The 21,836-nt window shown below is 40.6% G+C and overlaps 1 pseudogene; it reads left to right on the forward strand.

The window, feature by feature from the left end:
• The first annotated feature begins 20,571 nt into the window (after positions 1–20,571).
• Positions 20,572–21,582, forward strand: LOC116884756 (annotated as a pseudogene).
• The last annotated feature ends 254 nt before the right edge of the window (positions 21,583–21,836 follow it).

The raw sequence follows: 21,836 nt of genomic DNA on the forward strand, positions 1-21,836 counted from the left end.
GGCCATTGGAACTAGCGCTAATTCATCTTAGTTAGTATCTCTCCTGGAGGCTCTCTGCTAGCCTCGAACTCTCTGCTTCCAGCCACCTGGTAAAATCAAGACTCAACAAACTGTAACCCAACAATTAGATTTATGTTAAATTCTCAATCCCATTACATCCACACCATAAACTTATAACCAATTGATAAGGATATAAACTGCCCACCTAGATAAGATATAATTTGCCCATCTAGATAACACAAGATCCTGTATACATCCATTCCTTAAGAATAGTCATAGCAACCTGTAATATGTGCAGAGAGGAATCTTACCGCCATGTTCTCTCGGCTGCCTCCTCCCTGATCAGGCCTCCTTGCTCTGGCCTCCTCTGCCTTTCTAAAACATTTCTCCTACCCATCCTTCCTTCTCATCCAATGACAAGCCTCGATCTATCCTGTACCTGCCTTCACATGCATAATGACATCAACTACACAGAGAAAGTTACATCACCAAAAGCCCGCTCCAGCATGGTGATGGTGAAACTCACTGAATATCCTGACCTCTGGGGAGCCCAGAAAAGTACTTTTCTCTCTCTACTGATCCTTTGATGATCATATCATTTTTGGGAAGACACTTGTGACTCTTAGAAATACCAGCTTCCTGGGGTTTATATTGTTTGCTTGTTTGCTGTTTCTTATGAGCCTCCCTCCTCTTTAAGAAGAAATGTTTAGATTGAGAAAAAACTTCTATACAGCCACCAAGCACAGAATGGAATCCATCTTCAAGGTCATGATCTTTCCAGTTTGGTCATCTTGAAACTTTGTTACACTTAAAGTTGCAGCAGGATATAAGATACCTATCTTATCGTCCTTTATGCCAGTACTTTATATAATTTTTGTATAAGCTCATCTATGAGGAACTGTTACTATAATCATTTCACAGTGGAAAAAATTAAGCTGCAGACAAAAGTAGAAAAATAGCCATATAAAACCAGGAATCAAGTACAGATGATTTCCTCTGACATTCCTCTTTAGCATTTAACTGGCATTCCACTCAAAGCAAATAAACGATTAAATAAATAAATAAATAGATAGATAGTTAGATAATTCTATAAACAATAGGAAGACATAAAAATGATCATCTTTTACATATTGACTATGTCAAAAATACAAAAAGGTTATTAAATTTTTATTACTATGATATTTATTAAATACTAGTGAAAATTCAAAATATAATTCGAAAATTAGTCCAGCATGCAACATATTAATTAAATACCTAGCAATCATTTCACATGCAAAACTCAATATCTAATTTTATTAAAAGCAAAAAAGGAAACATTAAAATAGCTCATGAAAGTAAAAAATTTCTACAATTATTTATAAATTCAATGAAAATTTGATTAAGAGTATCAATAGCTTTGTTCTTAGAAGCAGAAAATATCATTTTACTTCTCATTGAGGAGAAACAACCTTATTATAAGACTTGGAAAAGTACAGAAAAAGTGTTTCCACTCATTTGTGTTACCTGAACAAAAGGCAATCAGAGGCACAAACAGAAAAGAAACACAAAGATTTTATTCTTGTTCATAATTCCGCTTACCTATAAAGAAAGCTCAACCTTGAGGACAAGTCACACTCTAAGGCCTGGTGAGACAACTCTTCTGAAGACCTCAGAGACAGGACTAAGAAGAGGCAAAGGTAGAGTCTGGTGCATGAAATTTAAAATCTCTTCTCCTCTCCCCTCTTCTTTTATTCTTTGTGTTCTTGGTACATGTACTGGCTAATTTTTATATCAACTTGACACAAGCCATTGGGTCATTTGGGAAGAGGGAACTGAGAAAATCTCCCGACTAGATTGACCTGTGGGCAAACCTGTATATTTTCTTTTTTTTTTTTATTTTTTTTTTTGGTATATTTTCTTGATTGAAGACTGATGTAGGAGGGGCCAGCTCACTGTGGAAGCTGCTGCCCCTGAGCCATTGGACCTGGGTGCTGTGGGACTGCACCTGGGCAAGCCATAAGGAGCAAACCAGTAAGCAGCATTGTACTTAAACCTGGCACAAAAAAGAGCCCCTCTTACCCGATCCTGGTTTAGGGTTTAGAGTGGGAGGCTAAGGGATTCCATAAATCAGCACCTAAATTGAACCCTCTTGGGCACGGGAGCTTAGCAATATATTTATCCTCAAAGAGCTTTATTTTTTATTACTCTTGACAGCTATCTACCTGTCCCTTGGCAAATACGGTGCCATTACCAGCAGTTCCATGACATCCTTAATCTTTCTGAAATTATCTCATATGCTTCTTTGCTTTTATTGTTAGAAGAGAGTATTTCTTAAAATTTGATCAAATCGTACACTAGCATCCGAAGGTAAGATCTGTGTTTTTTGTTTTCTTTGAACCGTGCTGTTTCTTGGTTCAGGCTTGGTTCAGGCCGGGTGGCAGGGCAGCTCCTTGATTGGCTGCCCGTGAGGCGTGGTTTTTTCCTAGCATTGCCTCGTTTTGGATTTTTCCAGTTCTAGGAAACAGAAATTTAGGCCTAGTCACCGGAACTTCCGGTTTGCAGCCTGTCATGGAGTCAGCCTGGCTCTTCCTCTCCCTGATGCGGTTTGGTTTTTACTCCAACGATTCTTGGTCACTAAGGCTTCTACTCCGCTGAATCCTTTAGTTTCGCTGCTTGTTTGAAGTTTGCCTTTTTCTTCCCACGAAGTTATCTTACTTTATTGAAAGTCTGGAAATCCCAACAGCCTCCTCTATTGTATTTATATATGTACACGTTTCATCCACTGACTACAGATTTTTCCACAGACGCAATGCAGACAGTGAATATTTAAGATGGCCGATCTACGAAACCTTCATAATCACCAACCACAAGTACACCTTCAGTTTCTCTTTAATACAATATGATTTTTTCCCCTTGTCAGTATATATTTCCCTGTCCGAAACCAATTTTAATTCAATAGCCTTTTCAACTCCACAGAGAACAGGAGAGAGGAAGGCTGAGATCTTCCTTTACTCTCTAAATCTATATATTGTTATGTGAATTCTAACTATTCACACCTTTATTCCTGTATATCCGAAGGTCTACAGCTGGGCATAGCTATTCACCCCTGTAATCCCAGAAATGCAGAAACACATGGGTTAGCATGACAATGAGGTTAAGCTAAGCTGCATAGCAGTTCCTGAGCTTCATAGTGAGTTATGCCGTATGAGACCCCATTTCTAGCAAGGGGAGAGCGGCACTATGGGCCAGCAGGTGTAGGAGCTTGCTACTAAGCCCAATAACCCATGTTTGACTCCCATGAGGCACGGGTTGGAGACACATTGAATCCTTTGAATTGTCCTCTGACTTCCAGACACATGCCACGGCATGTGTGCACTCGACATTAAAGTAAATAAATGTAATACTTTTAAACAAAGAAAGAGGTCTTTCTTCAACTAGATCCTATAATCCCATCTTTCATGCTAAATATTGCCACTTCAGTTTCTGTGGGGCTCAAGGACTCCCTTTTAATTGCATTCAATGTAAACAAGTCAAGTCTTTCTCATATAAACACCTTCAAGCACTTTATTGAAGAATAGTTTAGCCACAATGAAATAGATAATAGATCGCAGTAGCACGTTTGTGTACAGCAAAATTAAAATGATGCAAATCAGACATTGTTCCTGTGTTATGGCCGATTCAGAAAAAAAAAAAAAAAAAAGAAAGAGCAAACAATAAGGGATTAAAGATAATGAGATAAAAATTAGGATGTGGAATAAATAATACTAGGGAACCCAGATGTGCGAAGAGATAGGAAATGTTGAGAGTCTAATGGTGTAGTCTTTGGAAAACTCCTCACTGAAGACCTCCAAAACTGGGCCCCATTTCAATTACCAGTGAGTGTTTTCGTGTACTTATATTTGGGATGCGCTCACTTTTGACACTTTTAGAAGTGGCAGTCCTAATTAAGGTTTTTTTTTTAGCCTAGATTATGCACTTTTGCTCTTATTTGCCTGCCTTAGAAGGAAGTGAGGTTGCATAATTATTTGCTATCAGAGAAGTTTTATGCAGTTAAAATGGCAACTTTGAAACTGTGGTGCTCCACACTGGATTCTACGCTTTTACTATGGAATGTATTTTTATACACTTCTCCATCACCCAAATCCAAAAAGCCCAGGACTGAGCTAAAACTAGAGACACAATTAGTAGTATAGCCTCTTTCATAACTGTAGGCGTGCTCATCGGCATAGATCCTGGGTCTGGTTAATTTCCATGGGTAAAGTTTTTAACTTACAAGTTTTTTTTTTTTAAAAAAATATAGAAACAATCTTTGTAACTGTGTACTTTTACCTTGTAGTGGCTTGGATTCGAAAAGTCCCCTGTAGTCTCAGTCTCTTGAACACTTGGTCCCCAGTTGATGTTTGGAGAGGTTTCAATGGTATAGCCTTGCTCAGGAAAGCAGGTCATTGGGGGAGACTGGGATTAAAAGTCTCATCCCACGTTCAGCTTGTTCTTGCTGTCTCCTGTCTGCATTTGACATATTAGCTCTCTGCTTCCTGCTTCTGCCACCAATTCCTGCTTCTCACTGCATGCTTCCCTCCATGATGAACCCTTATTTATGCCTTTGGAATCATAAGCCAAAATGAACTGTTTCTTCCAACAGTTACTATTGGCCAGGGTGTTTTATACAGAGACAGAGAACTAATAGAGAATAAGAAGCACAGACGTATATGTCTTTATCTCCCAATGAAATGCCCTACTAATATATTCTTGGAGAGACAGGGCATAAATGCTCTGTGGGTTTCTAGGAAAAGACACCTCTACTATGAGTCATGGGTATCTGGTAGAATGTGATGTCAGAGACACTCACAAACTAGTTGAAATTATAGCAGGGTCATATTCGTGCACAAAAGGTATCTGCCTGTGAAAATCGGTGCCGGCTTTTCCTGGCCCTTAGGCAGAACTCGAATGGTATTGGAATAAGAAAATAAATGAGATGCTTTTACAAAGCGTGATGGTTGATCATCTAGTTTTCATCTTTAAAACAATTTTAGTTCATTTGAAGTCTTTCTTTCAAAGTATGTAGCATGAGAAATTTCCAAAGTAAAATTATGCTAATATATTTCATAATGACCTATAAAGCAACTGTACTTCAGATGGTGTCTGGATACTGCCAAAAAAAAAAAAATGGAACAGGAAATATTAAATGGGCTTGGGGACAGGAGAGCAGGGTAGAGAAGGGAATTTGGGAAGGGAATATCAGCACTAAAGGTCATTTGAAAAGCTGCATGGAAACCTAGTATTGTAGAAGTTTCCTCATATATGCTAAAACGGAGTTAGAGGGGGGATAAGACCCCAGCTACATGCCATATAGTACCAAATAAAACCCACAGCATCTTGAATGAGTTATCTCTTTGGGATTGTTGGTCAATGGGTTCCCCAAACATTACACGCTATTCCCAATACTGTTGGTTCCTCCCCATGAGTTAATGATAAAACACTATGGCTGAAGACATCACATATTTGAAACACAGAACATGGAAAAAAATCTTGCTGAAGGTACATGCATTTCTATCAGAGGACAGAAGCAGTCATCAATATAACCCAACTCTGTGAGCTACCTGGAAAGATGCGTGTAGTAGTACAGTAATGGTAGGGAGCTTGAGGGAGTAACCAATTTCTTACTAGATTTAAGGCCTGCTCCGTGAGATGCAGCCGATACCTAACACTGTAAATGAAACCAAGAAAGAGTAGCTAGATAGACCATGGGTCCTGGTGGGAAACCTACAATTATTCCGATAAATGGACATAGGGGAAAAGATTCCTAATAATATGTTGCTATACCCATGGCTTCTTCTTGCAGATGAGAATTAACACAGGAACCAAGAACTGGCCAATATAGAGAGAATAGGAGACTCTGGAATGCTCAGCCCTAAGTTGGATGTCTGTATCTCATCCCTCATCAAGGCTCAGAGATCTCTGCAGGAGAAGGAACACGGTGGTTGTAAGGACCATAGGTGGATGGCTTTAAAGAAACGATGTTTTCCAGACACCGCAGAGTAGATGCCCACATGAATTCACAGACGCTAACAGCATGCACATGATCTACACAAGCTCAACAGATGAAAATCTCTGCCTGGAACACAGAGGTGGGCACAAAGTCACCCCAGCTTGGGAGCTGTTGGGGTTTGATTGCTGCTGGGAAACATCGAGTCAGTTTTCTTAGATGGAGTTACCCAGGAGTAGTTGCCCAATACAAACTGGATGATTCAATGTGGTAGGGGGATATATGAGGTTAGGTTGATAGGAAGGCAGGGAAAGCTCTGGAAGTAATTAGAGGAGCAGAATGAAAGTGATTAAAATATATTATACGAGACTCAACAAGTAAATAGAAACATTATTTTAAAGTAACAGAACGCAGTTGAACTATGATATTAAAGAGATAGGAAACCCAACAATGACAGATACTTTAGAATGGCTACTTTGAATTTCAAAGGATCAGATGAGAATTACAACGTAATATAATGAAGATAAAGCTATGACATTTCTTTGCCCTCCGACTAGGAACCCTTATAAAAAACGTCTTGGGACAATCACAGCAGAGTTTGAAAGGACTTTGGAGGAATGCACAGCTGGTGTAATACACAATAGTAAGTAGCTTTATATCCTGGGGTTTATTGTGATCTGAAAGCGACATTTCAGCCCCAGGCACACCAGAAAGTCAGGCTCTGCTACAGTTAATAGAAACCAGAAGCATTTCACAGATACTGGGATCTGTCAATCACGGCATATTCACAAATAACTTTCCTATTGTCAACTCGAATAAAGAGAAAAATGCTCACATTTTATTTTGTTCTTCCATGAAATAAAAGAAAAGAATAAAACCAGAGAAGGGTATAAGGTAATGAAAAATTCCCAACTCTAAAGCGACTTTTGTAGAATAAGGAAGCTCTAGGTACTTTATGTAGAAAAACTGTCCAGAAAGAAGTCAAAATGTATGCATATTCTTCATGGGTCTCTTTGTATGTGCAGAACATCTATTTTCAATGAATTATGCTGTTGGGTGGAAATTTTAGGGCAATTTTAAGGAAAAATAGGACTTTTTACTTTGCTAATGCGTTTCTGCCATTTATTGTCTTGCTAGGTTTTTCTATTATTTCTTAAAAATTTTAAACAATTCCTCCTCTTGAAGTCTCTTAATTAATTCTCACCTTCCCTTATACAGATTTCTCATTATTTCAATACATTTAGATATTAAAATTGACCAATTTTTACCACCTTAACTCAGACAATTTTTTTCTTTTCATTTTTTTTAAAGCTTTTTTTCAGCTTGGTGTTTTATGCCAGTGGATAGTTTTTCAAATGAACATCTCTGCTTTTCTACTGGCCAGTGGAATCTATTAGAAGATGGCCCCAGTGAAAGCCTGCTTCTCTAGAAGCAATCGTCTTCGGTCAACCCCATCACCTTTGCCATTGCAGGCTTGTTCCCAGTGAACAGTTGATTATGAGAGGAGCGTTACATCACCCATGAGGCTGTGCTACAAAATCAGTGCTGCCAGAGCGGTCAGTGTAGACTCGCTTAGGAGAGAGTCAGGTCTCAAAAACTCTCGTATTTAAAATATAATCACACCAGCTTTCCTTTCCCCTTGCCTCCAGCCCATCCTATGTCCTCTCTCCAACTCTACCATGTCCCCTCCACTCCCTAACTGATAGTCTCTTTTCCTATGGTTACTACTGCTAAGTATGTATGCATAAACATATAAATGTAATCTGCTGAGTCTGTTTTTGTTTTTTTGTATCGTATGGTTCAGGATATTTCACTGGCTATCCAATCAAGTGGGTTTGCTTCTCCCTCTCTCAGCTGCCATTAGTTAGTTCTTTTGTCTGTTGATACTGGTTTTGTTTTTGTCTCGTTTTAGTCATTTCAAGGAGGAAAAGTCTCCCAGAAGATCTCGCGGGATCTGGTCCTCACGACCTCTCTGCCCCATGGTCCGTAACGTTCCCTGCGCTGTAGATGCGGCGGCTGTGCTGCCATTGTGTCCACTGGGGCTGTCGATCCGTGCCTCGTGTCCTGTTGTGGTTTTTCTATGGTGGTTTCCGTTTTCTGTAGAGTTTTGGAGCGGCCGTATAGAGAAGCTAACGTTTAAAAGAACTAAGACTTCTTGACCACAGCTGGTAATCACCAGAATGTCACCAAGGAACAGCTGCAGGCAAGGGACCTCTTACGAGCAGGTGTCTGCAGTTGCCTTCTCTCATTCTCAGTTTATTCGCTCCGTGAGGGACTGGGTGTAAGAACTGAGTTCGTTTGCTTTGGAGAACTAGGGGTAGTTAAGAATAATTACCCTAAAGCTTTCCTCCTTTCTTTGGTGGTGTGGGCCAAATTTTCTAGCCAAGCCACCTTATCAGGGGACACGTAAGACAGTTCTTGTTGATCTCACATGCTGGCTTTTGCTCTTGGGAGCAGCCTCATTCAAACAAGGCCATTGAAACTTACTGTGGCCCCATTACCTTGTTGGTCACCTAACACCTGACTTGTATATGCTTGGGTAGCTCACTCTGTGTCTGAATTTAACCTCTGTTACCGTTTGGTATCCAGTGTCCTCCTGTCCTTACTATGAGGATGTAACTAACCTGCTGTCAGTCGGTCTGTCTGAGTTGAGTGATGTGGTTTCAACCACGTGTCTGTGTAAACCCACACTGGAGACCCTTCTTCAGTAGTGGCTTTGAGGGGACTCCACAGTGACCTAGCTAGGCTTGCTGGTTACCCAGCTCTCAGAAACCATGTGAGGCAATAAATGTTTATGGTTTTGAGTTAATAAGTTTTGGAGGGAGTTATTATGTCTCACTAACTCACATATAATGAATTTCAATTTTCATATGTTCTGAATCACATATATTAAATCTTAAAGCGATTTTAAATGTATTTCAAAAAAGGTATAGTATATAACTTTGGTTCTTTTTTATCATCTCATTTTTTATCTTATTCATACACCTGAATCATAAAATACACTAAAGAGTATTCTTTTTTTTTTTTTTTTGTAATTACTGGAAAGGCCTATGAGTCCTTAGAATGCCCTCTCTTCTCCCACCCACAAGTAAATATGTATTATATATATTATATATAAATATTTTTAAGACTCTGAATTATCTTAATGCTTCTGTTCTTTTATCTTCCATATTTATGCTAAATTATATTTAATTTTCATCCTGTTTTTACATTTTTTGTGCTTTCTTATGACATTTTCTTTTTCTCAAATTAGTTATTAGCAATAAGTTTTATCAAATTTACTAGATTCTTCAGAGAGCCAAGTTTCTGTTTCTTTAGTATTTGTAGTATCTCTTTTGTTTCCTTAATTATGCTCTCCCTTGTTGTCTCCTTTCTGTATTCTCATTGTTTTTTCCGCATAGCTCGAACCTTACTCTGAAGCCTGTGCATTAATTTTCAACCTTTCAACAGCCAACATTGTGGATTTCCAAGAACCGTTTCAGTATGTTTTGTAATTTTGGCATGCTTTGTTCTTACTATAAGTCAAGTATAAATGTCTTCATTTTCATTGTCTTTTGACATAATAATTGTTTAAAATTCAGAACATTCCAGAACACTTACGCTTAATGAGTAAGCACAATCTAGCGATGGGCCCACACTACCTTTGGTTAGTGACAAAAATGATGAGCTACTAACGCTGGGAGTATTAACGTCTTTTCTCTCCCAGTCAGCACTTTCCAGCACCAGACACACTAACCAGTGGGGAGATAGTTTCCTGGCCAATTCTAGACTGATTTCTTGATGTCCTGCAACTGAAGTGTATGGTGGCTCCCAAGTTATTCACGTGTGTGTGTGTGTGTGTGTGTGTGTGTGTGTGTGTGTGTGTGTGTCTGTCTGTCTGTCTGTCTGTCTGTGTGTCTGTGTGAGAGTGTTGTTGTCTACAAAATCCAGAAGACAGTGTTGGATTCCCTGGTGCTGGAATTACAGAAGGCTGTGAAACACCGTATGGGGGCGCTGACAATTCAGATCCCCTCAGCCATGTCTCCAACCCTCTCTACCGTTTTTGTTTCTGTTTACCTAGCATTTCTTCATTCACCTCTTCATAATTCTTTCTCTGTCGTTGTGGTTTAAATGAATTTCTCACAACCGTAAAACCATGACTTCAGCTCATCAGAACAGTTTTTAATTAGACACGAGGTGAGGGAATTCTCTGTCAGCACATTTGAGGAACTCCCTTAAGTTTAACTTCAGGCCCCAGAAAAATGAAAATGAACTGTTGAATGTTCTAGCAAATTCTACAGGAGGGGACATTAGGACATGTTCTTTGGGTAGATGAGCACAGACTGAACAGAGAAAGTAGCTCTACAGGATCAGGGTACAAGCTAAATACCCTGGCGTGGTGTGTTCTCATCTTGGTTGCACATGTAATTCCCTGAAGGTACAACCATGACTTTAGAGGTACAGCTGTGGTTGGGCTCTGATAACCTTTATCTAATTTATTTGGAATAGGATGAGAGTGGGGGCTATGTTTAGAAATACTAGGGAAATATTTTTCAAACTTTTTAATAGGGATTACCAGAACATCTTATGATTGTATTTATTAGAGACTCAGACGGTCAGGTCTGTCGTTGCAAAGCACATCTTGTAAGAGGCAATATGAAGCCAGAAGACCAGGGGATACCCATCAGTAGGAGATACCCTCGTCCTACTCATGGGAAAATGAGAGAATAATCCAGTAGCATCAGATATTGCCTTTAAATTAGAAAAAAATTAATTAAGTTAGTAAGAAATTAAAACTATATTCATCTTTAAAGAGATTCTCTTATACCCTTGAAACTTTCCATCGAATTATGTTATTGAAACATGGACTTGCCTGTTCCTTTGTGAACTTATCAAACAAAATATCACGACCTTTATTATGTGCTTGATAAATGTAGCTAACTATATGTAATATCTGTAACTCAAGAGCACACAGCTATATTCAGGGCACAAAGATCTCCAGTTATTAATGTGAACCATGCTCCCAAAACACACTGTATTTATCCAGTTGCTATATGGTATATATTTTTTAAAGTATGACCTAAACCCCCAAACAAGTTCCACATGGTAGCTTATGTTATTTCTCTAAGAAACTTAAGGGATTTTGTACCACAAATAAAGCAGCTTGATACATCTTAAGATTATATACTGATATTACATCGATAGAAATTAAGAATCTAAATAATACATTACTTTGAAAGTAGTCTATCTTATTTTACACAACAAAAAATGAATAGAGATTTTATTTCCTAAGGAAAAATTAATACACAATTCAAAAAGATCTATTTTTCTACACACTAATCCTGTGTTTTTTGTTTTTTTTTAGGACAGAATTAAGAATTAAAAAGACTCATTTAAAAACAATGCACAACCATGCCACACCCACATGCACATATCCACAACCACACAAACTCATGCATACACATGTATACACACACATGCCTACATTTCCCCCACACACTCTGAGAGGGAAAGGAAGAGAGAGGGAGAGGGAAAAGGAGGGAGAGGGAGAGGGAGGGAGAGAGAGAGAAAGCTCTTGGCACTGATTTGTTAGTTTCTTTCCAAGTGTTCCATTCATTAATCATTGGAGAATAGACTTTATACTGCCTTAGTTGTACTATAAAATTAAAGGATTCTTATCAGATTCACTTACATGAGCAAAAATATTGTTTAAAAAATAGAGTTTTTAATAGAGCGTTTAAAAATAGAGCAGTGTTCTCTGATGTTATCGCAAGTCTTTAAAAATTCAACAAGTCCTGATTTCCACTTAGAACAGTAGTTCTCAACCTGTGGATCATGAACCCTTGTGGGGGGGGAGGAAGGGGTCAAACTATGCTTTCACAGGTGAGACAGACCATCTGCATATCAGATATTTATGATTCCTACCAGTAGCAAAATTACAGTTATGAAGTAGCAACAAAACTAATTTTATGGTTGAGGGAACCAACCATAGGATTTATACTTAAGGGGCCACAGCTTTAGGAATGTTGAGCACCACTGATTGAGAGCTTCTACCTGGGCTTACGCTGAAATTAACTTGCATTGACTACAGGTGTAGTCAGGGTAAGGGTGGTGCCGTGGTAACATTAAAGGCAATGGCTTTCCTTTCCTTGGAAGTATAGCAACGCAGAATGCCAAATTTATTCAGAATATTTGTAATGTGAACCTTGTCGGTGAGTATTAGCTGCTCAGATAGCTGACGATTAATTGTCTTTGCTTCTGAAGCCATCACCTGAGTGATCTATAACAAGCTATGAAGATAGAAGTCTTCACCATACGTGTTTTGCATTCTGAGCAGAAAACGCAACAGGTGATTCTTTGCAGTTTAATAAAGCAACTTACTGTCTGTAGTGAGTTAACAATAAGTTTCAAGACTTCTTTGTTTTTATTTCTAGGTATGGATGTGTGTCTTCGCGAAGGTATGTGCACATGCATGCAAATGCCCAAAAGAGATAAGAGGCATCAGATCTGGAACTGGAGTTGCCTGTGTGCATGAGCTGCCAAGCCTATGTGCTGGGATCTAATTCAGGTCCTCTGACAGAGAGAAAGTACTCTTAGCTGCCAAGTTATTTCTTTGGCTCTGAATTAACAATCTTAAAATAATTAAAATATATAACCCATGATTTTTTTTAAAGTTGGCAGCTCTGATATGTTGAAATTATCTCTGACAGCAAATTGTGAATTTATCAGATGTATTTCTATGTAAAATTTCAGAGGTATACAAGAAATTATACTGTCCACTATTGTCTATCTTTTGACCTCCGGGGGGGGGGGAAATCCTATGACCAATATGCCAAAGCTTTTTATAAAAATTACACACAAACTTAAATGTTAGTCTTTAACTTCCTATAAATTTATAGAATGCTTACCAGAGAGCTTGACCTTGTCCAGGACCCTCTTATTTCTTCTACAACTTGCTAGACCCAGGACTGCTCCCTGCGAGGGCTCTCTAGCTCATCCAAGCGCTGTGGAGACACTGGGAACTCACACACAGACACTTCTCCTTACTCTGATTGCCCTAAGGTTACTTGCCAAGAATCATGACATTTCACAACCCTCTCAACAATAAGAGAACTTCTGGGAGAATCACCATTCCTGACCTCGAGCTCTACTACAGAGCAATAGTGATAAAAACTGCCTGGTATTGGTACAGAGACAGACAGGTAGATAATTGGTATAAAATTGAAGACCCGGAAATGAACCCACACATCTATGGTCACTTGATCTTTGACAAAGATTTTTGCAGTGGAAAAAAGATAGCATTTTCAACAAATGGTGCTGGCTTAAGTAGTGTTCATCATGTAGAAGAGTGTAAACTGACCATTCTTCTTGTACAAAGCTCAAGTCCAAGTGAATCAAAGACCGCCACATAAAACCAGGTACACTAAATCTATTAGAAGAGAAATTGGGAAAGAGCCTTGAACACATTGGCAAACGGAAAATTTTCCTGAAGAGAACACCAATGGCTCAGGCTCTAAGAGGAAGTATAAACAAATAAGATCTCATAAAACTGCAAAGCTTCTGTAAGGCAAAAGACACTGTCATTAGGACAAAATGGCACCTTACAGATTGGGAAGAGATCTTGACTAATCCTATATCTGATAGATGGCTAATATCCAATATATACAAAGAACTCAAGAAATTAGACTCCAGAGAACCAAATAACCCCATTAAAAATGGGGTATAGAGCTAAACAAAGAATTCTCACCTGAGGAATCTCAGATGGCCGAGAAGCACCTAAAGAAATGTTCAACATCCTTAGCCATCAGGGAAATGCAAATCCAAACAGCTCTGAGATTTCACCTCACACCAGTCAGAATGGCTAAGATCAAAAACTCAGGTGACAGTAGATGTGGAGAAAGAGGAACACTCCTCCATTGTTGGTGAGATTGCAAGCTGGTACAACCACTCTGGAAATCAGTCTGGCAATTCCTCAGGAAATTGGACATAGTACTACCTGAGGGCCCAACTGTCCCACTCCTGAGGATATACCCAAAAGATGTTCCAACATATAACCAGGACGCATGCTTCACAATGTTAATAGCAGCCTTACTTCTAATACCCAGGAGCTGGAAACAACCCAGATGTCTCTCAACAGTGGAATGGGTACAGAAGATGTGGTACACAGTGGAGCACTACTTAGCTATTAAAAACAATGATTTTATGAAGTACACCGGCAAATGGATGGAACTAGAAAATATCCTGGGCGAGCTAACCCAGTCACAAAAGAACACACATGGTATGCACTCACTGATAAGTGGATATTAGGGAAAAAGCTCGGAACACTCACGGTACAACTTACAGACCATATGAAGATCAAGAAGAAGGAAGATCAGAGAGTGGATGCTTCAGTCCTACTTAGAAGGGGGAACAAAATAGTTGAGTGAGGTAGAGGGTGAGAGGGACTTTGGAGGAAGAGCAGAGGGGGAGAGGAAAGAAGGGAGGCAGGATCAGGTGTGGGAGGAGAGGGGGGCGAGATGTACCGAGGGTCAGGAAAGTGAACATAAGTGTGTAGCAATGGGGGATGGGGAACAAGGGTAGCCACCAGAAAGTCCCAGACACCAAGAAAACAAGAGGCTCCCAGGACCCAATGGGAATGACATTAGCTGAAATACCCAACGTAGGGGAGAGAGAACCTGTAGACATTATGGAGAAGTTAGGCATGGCCCCCTGTTGAGGGATGGGGCCACCCACCCTTCTCACAAATTTTAACCCGGAATTCCTCTTGTCTAAAGGAAATACAGGAACAAAGAGTGGAGCAGAGACTGAAGGAAAGGCCATCCAGAGACTGCCCCACCTGGGGATCCATCCCATATGCATCCCATACCCAATCACTATTGCTGATGCCAAGAAGTGCTTGCTGACAGGAGCCTGATTTGGAAGAGACTCTGCCAGAGCCTTTGGATGTAGATGAGGATGCTCACAGCCTGCCAGTGGACTGAGCACGGGGACTCCAATGAAGGAGTTAGAGAAAAGACTGGAGGAGCTTAAGGGGTTTGCAGTCCCATAGGAAGAACAACAATATCAACCAACCAGACCCCTAGAGCTTCCAGGGACTAAACCCCCAACCGATGAATGCACATTGAGGCACCTTTGGCTCCAGCTGCATATGTAGCAGAGGATGGCATTGTCTGGCATCAATGGGAGGGGAGGCCCTTGGTTGATGACCCAGCATAGGGGAATGTTAGGGTGGTGCGGTGGAGTGAGTGGGTGGGTGGGTGAGCACCCTTATAGAAGCAGGTGGGGAGGGGGTAGGATAGGGGATTTGTGGAGCGGAAACCAGGAAAAGGGATAACATTTGAAATGCAAATAAATGAAAAATTTAAAAGATATCAATAAAAAAGAAAGAAGAAGAAATAAGTAAATAAATAATAAGTAAAATTCCTGGAACTATGTGAAAATGAGAACACATCACACAGAACTCTTGGAGCACATATGAAGCACACCTATGGGGGGATTTACAGCTCTAGTGCCTACATTAAAAAAATCAGAAAGAGATCATGTATATGACTTAGCGATGGCATTGAAGAATTTAGAAAAACAAGGCAGAGCCAAACGCAAAACCAGTAGATGACAAGAAATAATAAAAATCAGACCAGAAACCAGTGAAATAATAAAAACAAATACATAAAAAACCCAAACAAACAAACAAACAAACCAAATCTAAGAGTTTATCCTTTGAGAAGATAAACAATATTGAGAGGCTTTTGGTCCAAGCAACTAAAAGAAAGAAAGAGATGACCCAAATGAACAAAATCAGAAAGAAACAGACACTATAGAAATTCAGAATATTAAAATGGAATGAAATACTTTAAAAATACTGTACTCCGTCATGCTCAGTAAATCTTTTTAAAGAAAGGACTAAATTCTACCCCCATCCAAACCACTAAAATTATATGAAGAAGATATCAGGAACCTAAAAATACACATAACAAATGGAAAAACTAAAACTAATAAAAAGCCTTCTGCTAAAAAGAAAAAAAAAAAGTCCAGGCACAGACTGATTCAAAGCAGAATTCCAGCAGGCTTTCAGAGAAGATCTGTTGACACTATTCAAAAAGTAGAAACACAAGGATCACTTCCACAAACCTTATTTGAAGTATTATTCTAATATCAAAACCAGACGATGATGCAACAGAAAATAAAACCTACAGGCTAATATCCCCGATGAACATAGATGCAAAATTCCTTAATAAAATGCTTGCAAACTGAGTACAGGAGCACACCAAAAGGCTATTCACCATGATCAGGTTGGTTTTATTTCCAAAATGCAGGGATGGGTAAACATCCTTAAGTCAATATTTATGTGATTTATTAAATCACATAAATGGATTTAAAAACAAAAAAACTCCATCATCAATGCATGCAGAAAATGCCTTTGAAAGTTCAGCATTCTCTCATGATAAAAGTCTTAGAAAGAGTAGTTACCTCAACTACTATCGCTTTTGAAAAAAGCCTTAAAGGGGGGTGGAGAAAGGACGCATTATTTAAAAGACTTGGTTGCTTTGCAGAGGTCCTGGGCTTGATTTCCAGCATATACGGGTTAGCTTACAATCCTCTATAACCCCAGATCCAGCAAATCTGGTGCCCTCTTTGGCCTCTGCCAGCACCAAATATGCATGTGGTACACAGACATACTTGCAGGCAAAAAGACATACACATAAAATAAAATAATATTAAAAAATTATGCTACCTAAGCTGACAATGTCCCAAGAGCCATAGATTGTCTAACAACAAGCCCAATAGCAAACAGGAGAAACTCTCTTTTGAGTTGTCATTTAGGGGAGTTCAAGAGTCTTCTCAAACAATATAGGCTGGCTCTGTTGTCCTTGACTGCCTCCAAGAGGTAGTTTCTACTTCAGATTATTGCTTTAAAATGTTATACTAGCTCTCCCCACAGGAGTACAGTTCTCCTGTAATGTGGTTGTTGCTTTTCTTAATCGCTAATGAAGTTAACTATGTTTTTATATGCCCTCTGACTGTTTATATAATTCCAAAGCAGAAATAGTTCTTCAACTCCTTTCCTCAATTCTCAGTCACTCTGTCTCTCTTCTGTCACATTGTGAGAATTACTCATCGTTGTAATAGTTAAGACACCAAGTCTGGAATTCCTTATATTACACAGGAAAGTAGTACGCCATTCCTTGGAGTTGTATCAACTTTAGACCTGGCTTCCTGATGCAGCTTAGAACACAGAGCAGCTGTCTATTGTGTTTGCTTAGATTTGGTAGTAATTCCAGTGATCGTTCTAACATACAGAAGCAGGTCAGTGAGAAGAATTGGGACGAAGAGAGTGTTCTATGTATTCCTCAGGCATTCCATGTCACTGGACCATGTGTTCAAATCAGGAATTGAGATGATGATGATGGTGAGTCTAGCATCACTTCATTTAGTGTGTAAATATAATTATATACAAGCTGTGTGCTCAATGTGGAAGATACCATTTGAGGCAGGGAGAAGGCAGGACTTTAATGGCACAGTATTTGCAGCCCAGAGGCAGGAGGAGAGTTGGTCTCATTAATAGACTAAGGGTTCTAAGAGTGTTACCTGAATGGGACAAAAAGGACATGTTGATTCTGGTGAGGTTGGAGAACTGTAGCAACAATAATAGGCAGAGGCTATTATAGCAGAAAAATTCATTACAGAACAGAATTTACAGGGAAAGGGGAGAAGTAAATAGAACCACAGAGACTATAAGGTTATCTCACACTGGGAAAACAGTGGAAAAGCCAACACAGGCTAAGCTGGTTATATCGTGCAAGTTATGTTGATTCTGTGGGAACGATGACCGTCCTTTTGCCTGATGGGACACCACTCCATCCCTTGTGCCAGGTTTAATCAAACACATCTACAAAGTCTATATAAATTCCACTTTATTTCTAAAAGGTTTTTTGAGCTTTATGACTTGAAATAGAAGATTGCACCTCTGATTTCAAAGGGCATTTTATCCGTCTCCGCTATCATCACAGTTGTTGTTTCTGAGGGTGTGATATATATGACACTGGAAATTTCTTACAGATGGGAAAGCTCAGCATGACTTCTAAAAAAGAAGTAAGCAGTACACTTACTTGGTTGGTAAGTCAGATTCATTGAAATGAGTTAAACTATATCCACAGAAGGCCGTAAATTCACTAAAGTATTTTAATACTAATTAGCACTAAATAACGTGTCTTTGTAGATCTTTTATAGGGTGCTTTTATTTTTTGTTGTGGGTGCAGCGAACTTTATTGATGGTATTCAAGAGAGTAGGGAGGGCGCCCTAGGCCGTTCCTGTTATTGTGGGGGTCTGGGATGGAAACTGTGAGGGAGATGCTCAGTGTTGGGGGCTGAGTTGGGACAGGGACTCCTCAGCAACTGAGAGCCTCACTCTTGCTCTCAGTGTCTTTGCTGGGGTTGGTGGTCCAGGGTGTGTTTTACTCCCTGGAGGCCATGTAGGCCATGTAGGACATGATATCTGCCACCCTGTTGCTGTAGCTGTTTTCATTGTCATACCAGGAAAAGAATTTTACAAAGTTGTCATTGAGAGCAATGCCAGCTCCAGCATCAAAGGGTTAGAGTGGAAGCTGCTGTTGAAGTTGCAGGAGACAACCTGGTCCTCAGTGTAGCCCAGGATGCCCTTTAGTAGGCCCTTGGATGCCTGCTTCATCACCTTCTTGATGTCATCATATTTGCTAGGTTTCTCCAGGTGGGCATGTCAGATCCACAGTGGATACAGTGGGGGCAGGAATACAGAGAACCATGCCAGTGAGCTTCCTGTTCAGCTCTGGGATGGCCTTGGCCACAGTCTTGGCAGCATCAGTGGCTGCAGGGATAATGTTCTGGGCAGCCCCACAGCCATCACAACACAGCTTTCCAGAGGGACCATCCATGGTCTTCTGAGTGGCAGTGATGGCATGGACTGTGGTCATGAGTCCTTCCACGATGCCAAAGTTATCATGGATGACCTTGGCCAGGGGGCTAAGCAGTTGGTGGTGCAGGATGCATTGCTGACAATCAAGTGAGTTGTCATATTTCTTGTGGTTCATATCTATCACAAACATGGGGGCATCAGCTAAAGGGGTGGAGATGATGCCCTTTTGGTTTCACCCTTCAGGTGAGCCCCAGCCTTCTCCATGGTGTTAAAGATGCCAGTAGACTCCACAACATACTCATCCCCAGCATCACCCTATTTGATGTTCGCAGGACCTCGCTCCTGGAAGATGGTGATGGGCTTCCCGTTGATGACCAGCTTGATGACCAAGATGAGAATGGGAATTCTCAGCCTTGATTATGCCATTGAATTTGCCGTGGGTAGAGTCATACTGGAACATGTAGACCATGCAGTTGAGGTCAATGAAGGGGTTGTTGATGGCAACAGTCTCCACTTTGCCAAGTGCAGAGCAGAATGCCTGGGTAACTAGGCACCCAATAAGGCCAAATCCGTTCACACCAACCTTCACCACCTTGTCTACAGGATGAGGCTGGCACTGCACAGCAGATGTGGCTGTCTCTGGAACAGGGGGGAGCAGAGAACTGGGTGCTTACCTTTTTAAAGGCATACAATTCTTTACTGAACTCATTAATAAGTATCTGATAACAGGGACTTTCTTTTGTTCAGTGGTTGTTGGTTCCCATAAAAACTCATAATTGTCTGCCAGGCAGAGAATAAGTGACTGAAAAATGTTGCTACAAATGGAGTGTCCATGTTAACCCTTTCCTAAGGTTCAGGAACCATAGCAAAAGAGGTTATAGGAAGATTTTAATAGCCAGACGTTAGGGAGCACCAGAGGAAAACAGTATCGTCTAGACACAACAGGACCACTCTACCCATGATCTCAGAGCAGCTATGGATATGTCTACAAGACCTGCATAAGAGCAAGCTAGTCAACCAATCAAGCAAAGGGGGGGGAGGTTGGGAGGCGCAGGAGTCCAAAACAGAGGAACTGTATACCCCGAAGTCAGGGAGAATCAGTTTTGTTTGAGAATGTGGCTCCTGGTGTATCAGCCGTGTTCCAATGAGTGACCCCACAGTTAGAAGTATATGGTGACACAAAATAGAATCTATGGGTTATTAAAAATAAAAATTGAAAGAATACATAAAACTGGGCAGCAGGGAAGCAGGGTGGATATAGGAGAAATTAAGGAGAGAGGTTAAAGATAAATATGATCAAATGTATCATAAATTCTAAGAATTAATACACTTTAAAACAAACATTTAAATTTACTAGTTAGCATTCTTGTAAGGAAATAAAGTAACAGGTGACAGGACATTTTGTGGGTTTTTTTTCAATTAAATTTGTTTTTGACATTTTCATGCATGTCTAAACCAATTTGATTACTCTTGCCCCCTACCCTCTTTTTCCTTGTACCCCCTCAGTCCCTTCTCCTCCTACAAAGTCCCTTTTCCATATTCATTTACTTGTGATTTGTTGTGACCCACCAAGTTTGACCTGGGTCAACTGTGTGACAAGAAGTTTGGAACTCTTCAATGGAGTCTACTGAGCTCACAAGTGGTGAGATTTTTAATTGTTGGAAGGTTTCAGGTTCTCTGCTCATCTCTGTTCCAGAGACAGCCACATATTCTTGTGCAGTGCCAGTCTCATCCTGCAGACAAGATGGTGAAGGTTGGTGTGAACGGATTTGGCCTTATTGGGCACCTATGTATCAGGGCTGCTTTCTCTGCATCTGTCAAAGTAGAGATTGTTTCCATCAACGACCCCTTCATTGACCTCAACTACATGGTCTACATGTTCCAGTATGACTCTACCCATGGCAAATTCAATGACACAGTCAAGGCTGAGAATGGGAAGCTTGTCATCAATGGGAAGCCCATCACCATCTTCCAGGAGTGAGATCCTGCTAACATCAAATGGGGTGATGCTGGGGATGAGTATGTCATGGAGTCTACTGGTTTCTTCACCATCGTGGAGAAGGCTGGAGCTCACTTGAAGGGTGGGGCCAAAAGGGTCATCATTTCCGCCCCTTCAACTAATAACCCCATGTTTGTGATCGGTGTGAACCACAAGAAATATGACAACTCACTCAAGCATGTCAGTAATGCATCTTGTACCACCAACTGCTTAGCCCTCCTGGCTAAGGTCATCCATGACAACTTTGGCATCGTGGAAGAGCTCATGACCACAGTCCATGTCATCACTGCCACTCAGAAGACTGTGGATGGCCCCTCTGGAAAGCTGTGCTGTGATGGCTGTGGGGCTGCCCAGAACATCATCCCTGTATCCACTGATGCTGCCAAGACTGTGGACAAGGTCATCCCAGAACTGAACAGGAAGCTCACTGGCATGGTTCTCTGTATTCCTGCCCCCAATGTATCTGTTGTGGATCTGACATGCCGCCTTGAGAAACTTGCCAAGTATGATGACATCAAGAAGATGGTGAAGCAGGCATCTGAGGGCCCACTAAAGGGCATCCTAGGCTACACCGAGGACCAAGTTGTCTCCTGCGACTTCAACAGCAACTCCCACTCTTCCACCTTTGATGCTGGAGCTGGCATTGCTCTCAATGACAACTTTGTAAAGCTCATTTCCTGTTATGACAATGAATACAGCTATAGCAACAGGGTGGCAGACATCATGACCTACATGGCCTCCAAGGAGTAAGAAACCCTGGACCACAACCCCCACCCTCCCCAGCCCCGCAAGGATACTGAGAGCAAGAGGGAGGCCCTCAGTTGCTGAGGAGTCCCCATCCCAACTCGGCCCCCAACACTGAGTATCTCCCTCACAATTTCCATCCCAGACCCCCACAATAACAGGAAGGGCCTAGGGAGCCCTCCCTACTCTCTTGAATACCATCAGTAAAGTTCACTGCAAGTTCCCTGCCCTCCCCTCCCCCCACAGAAAAGGAAAAAACA

The sequence above is a fragment of the Rattus rattus genome, chromosome 15, assembly GCF_011064425.1.
Source record: "Rattus rattus isolate New Zealand chromosome 15, Rrattus_CSIRO_v1, whole genome shotgun sequence".
NCBI lineage: Eukaryota > Metazoa > Chordata > Mammalia > Rodentia > Muridae > Rattus > Rattus rattus.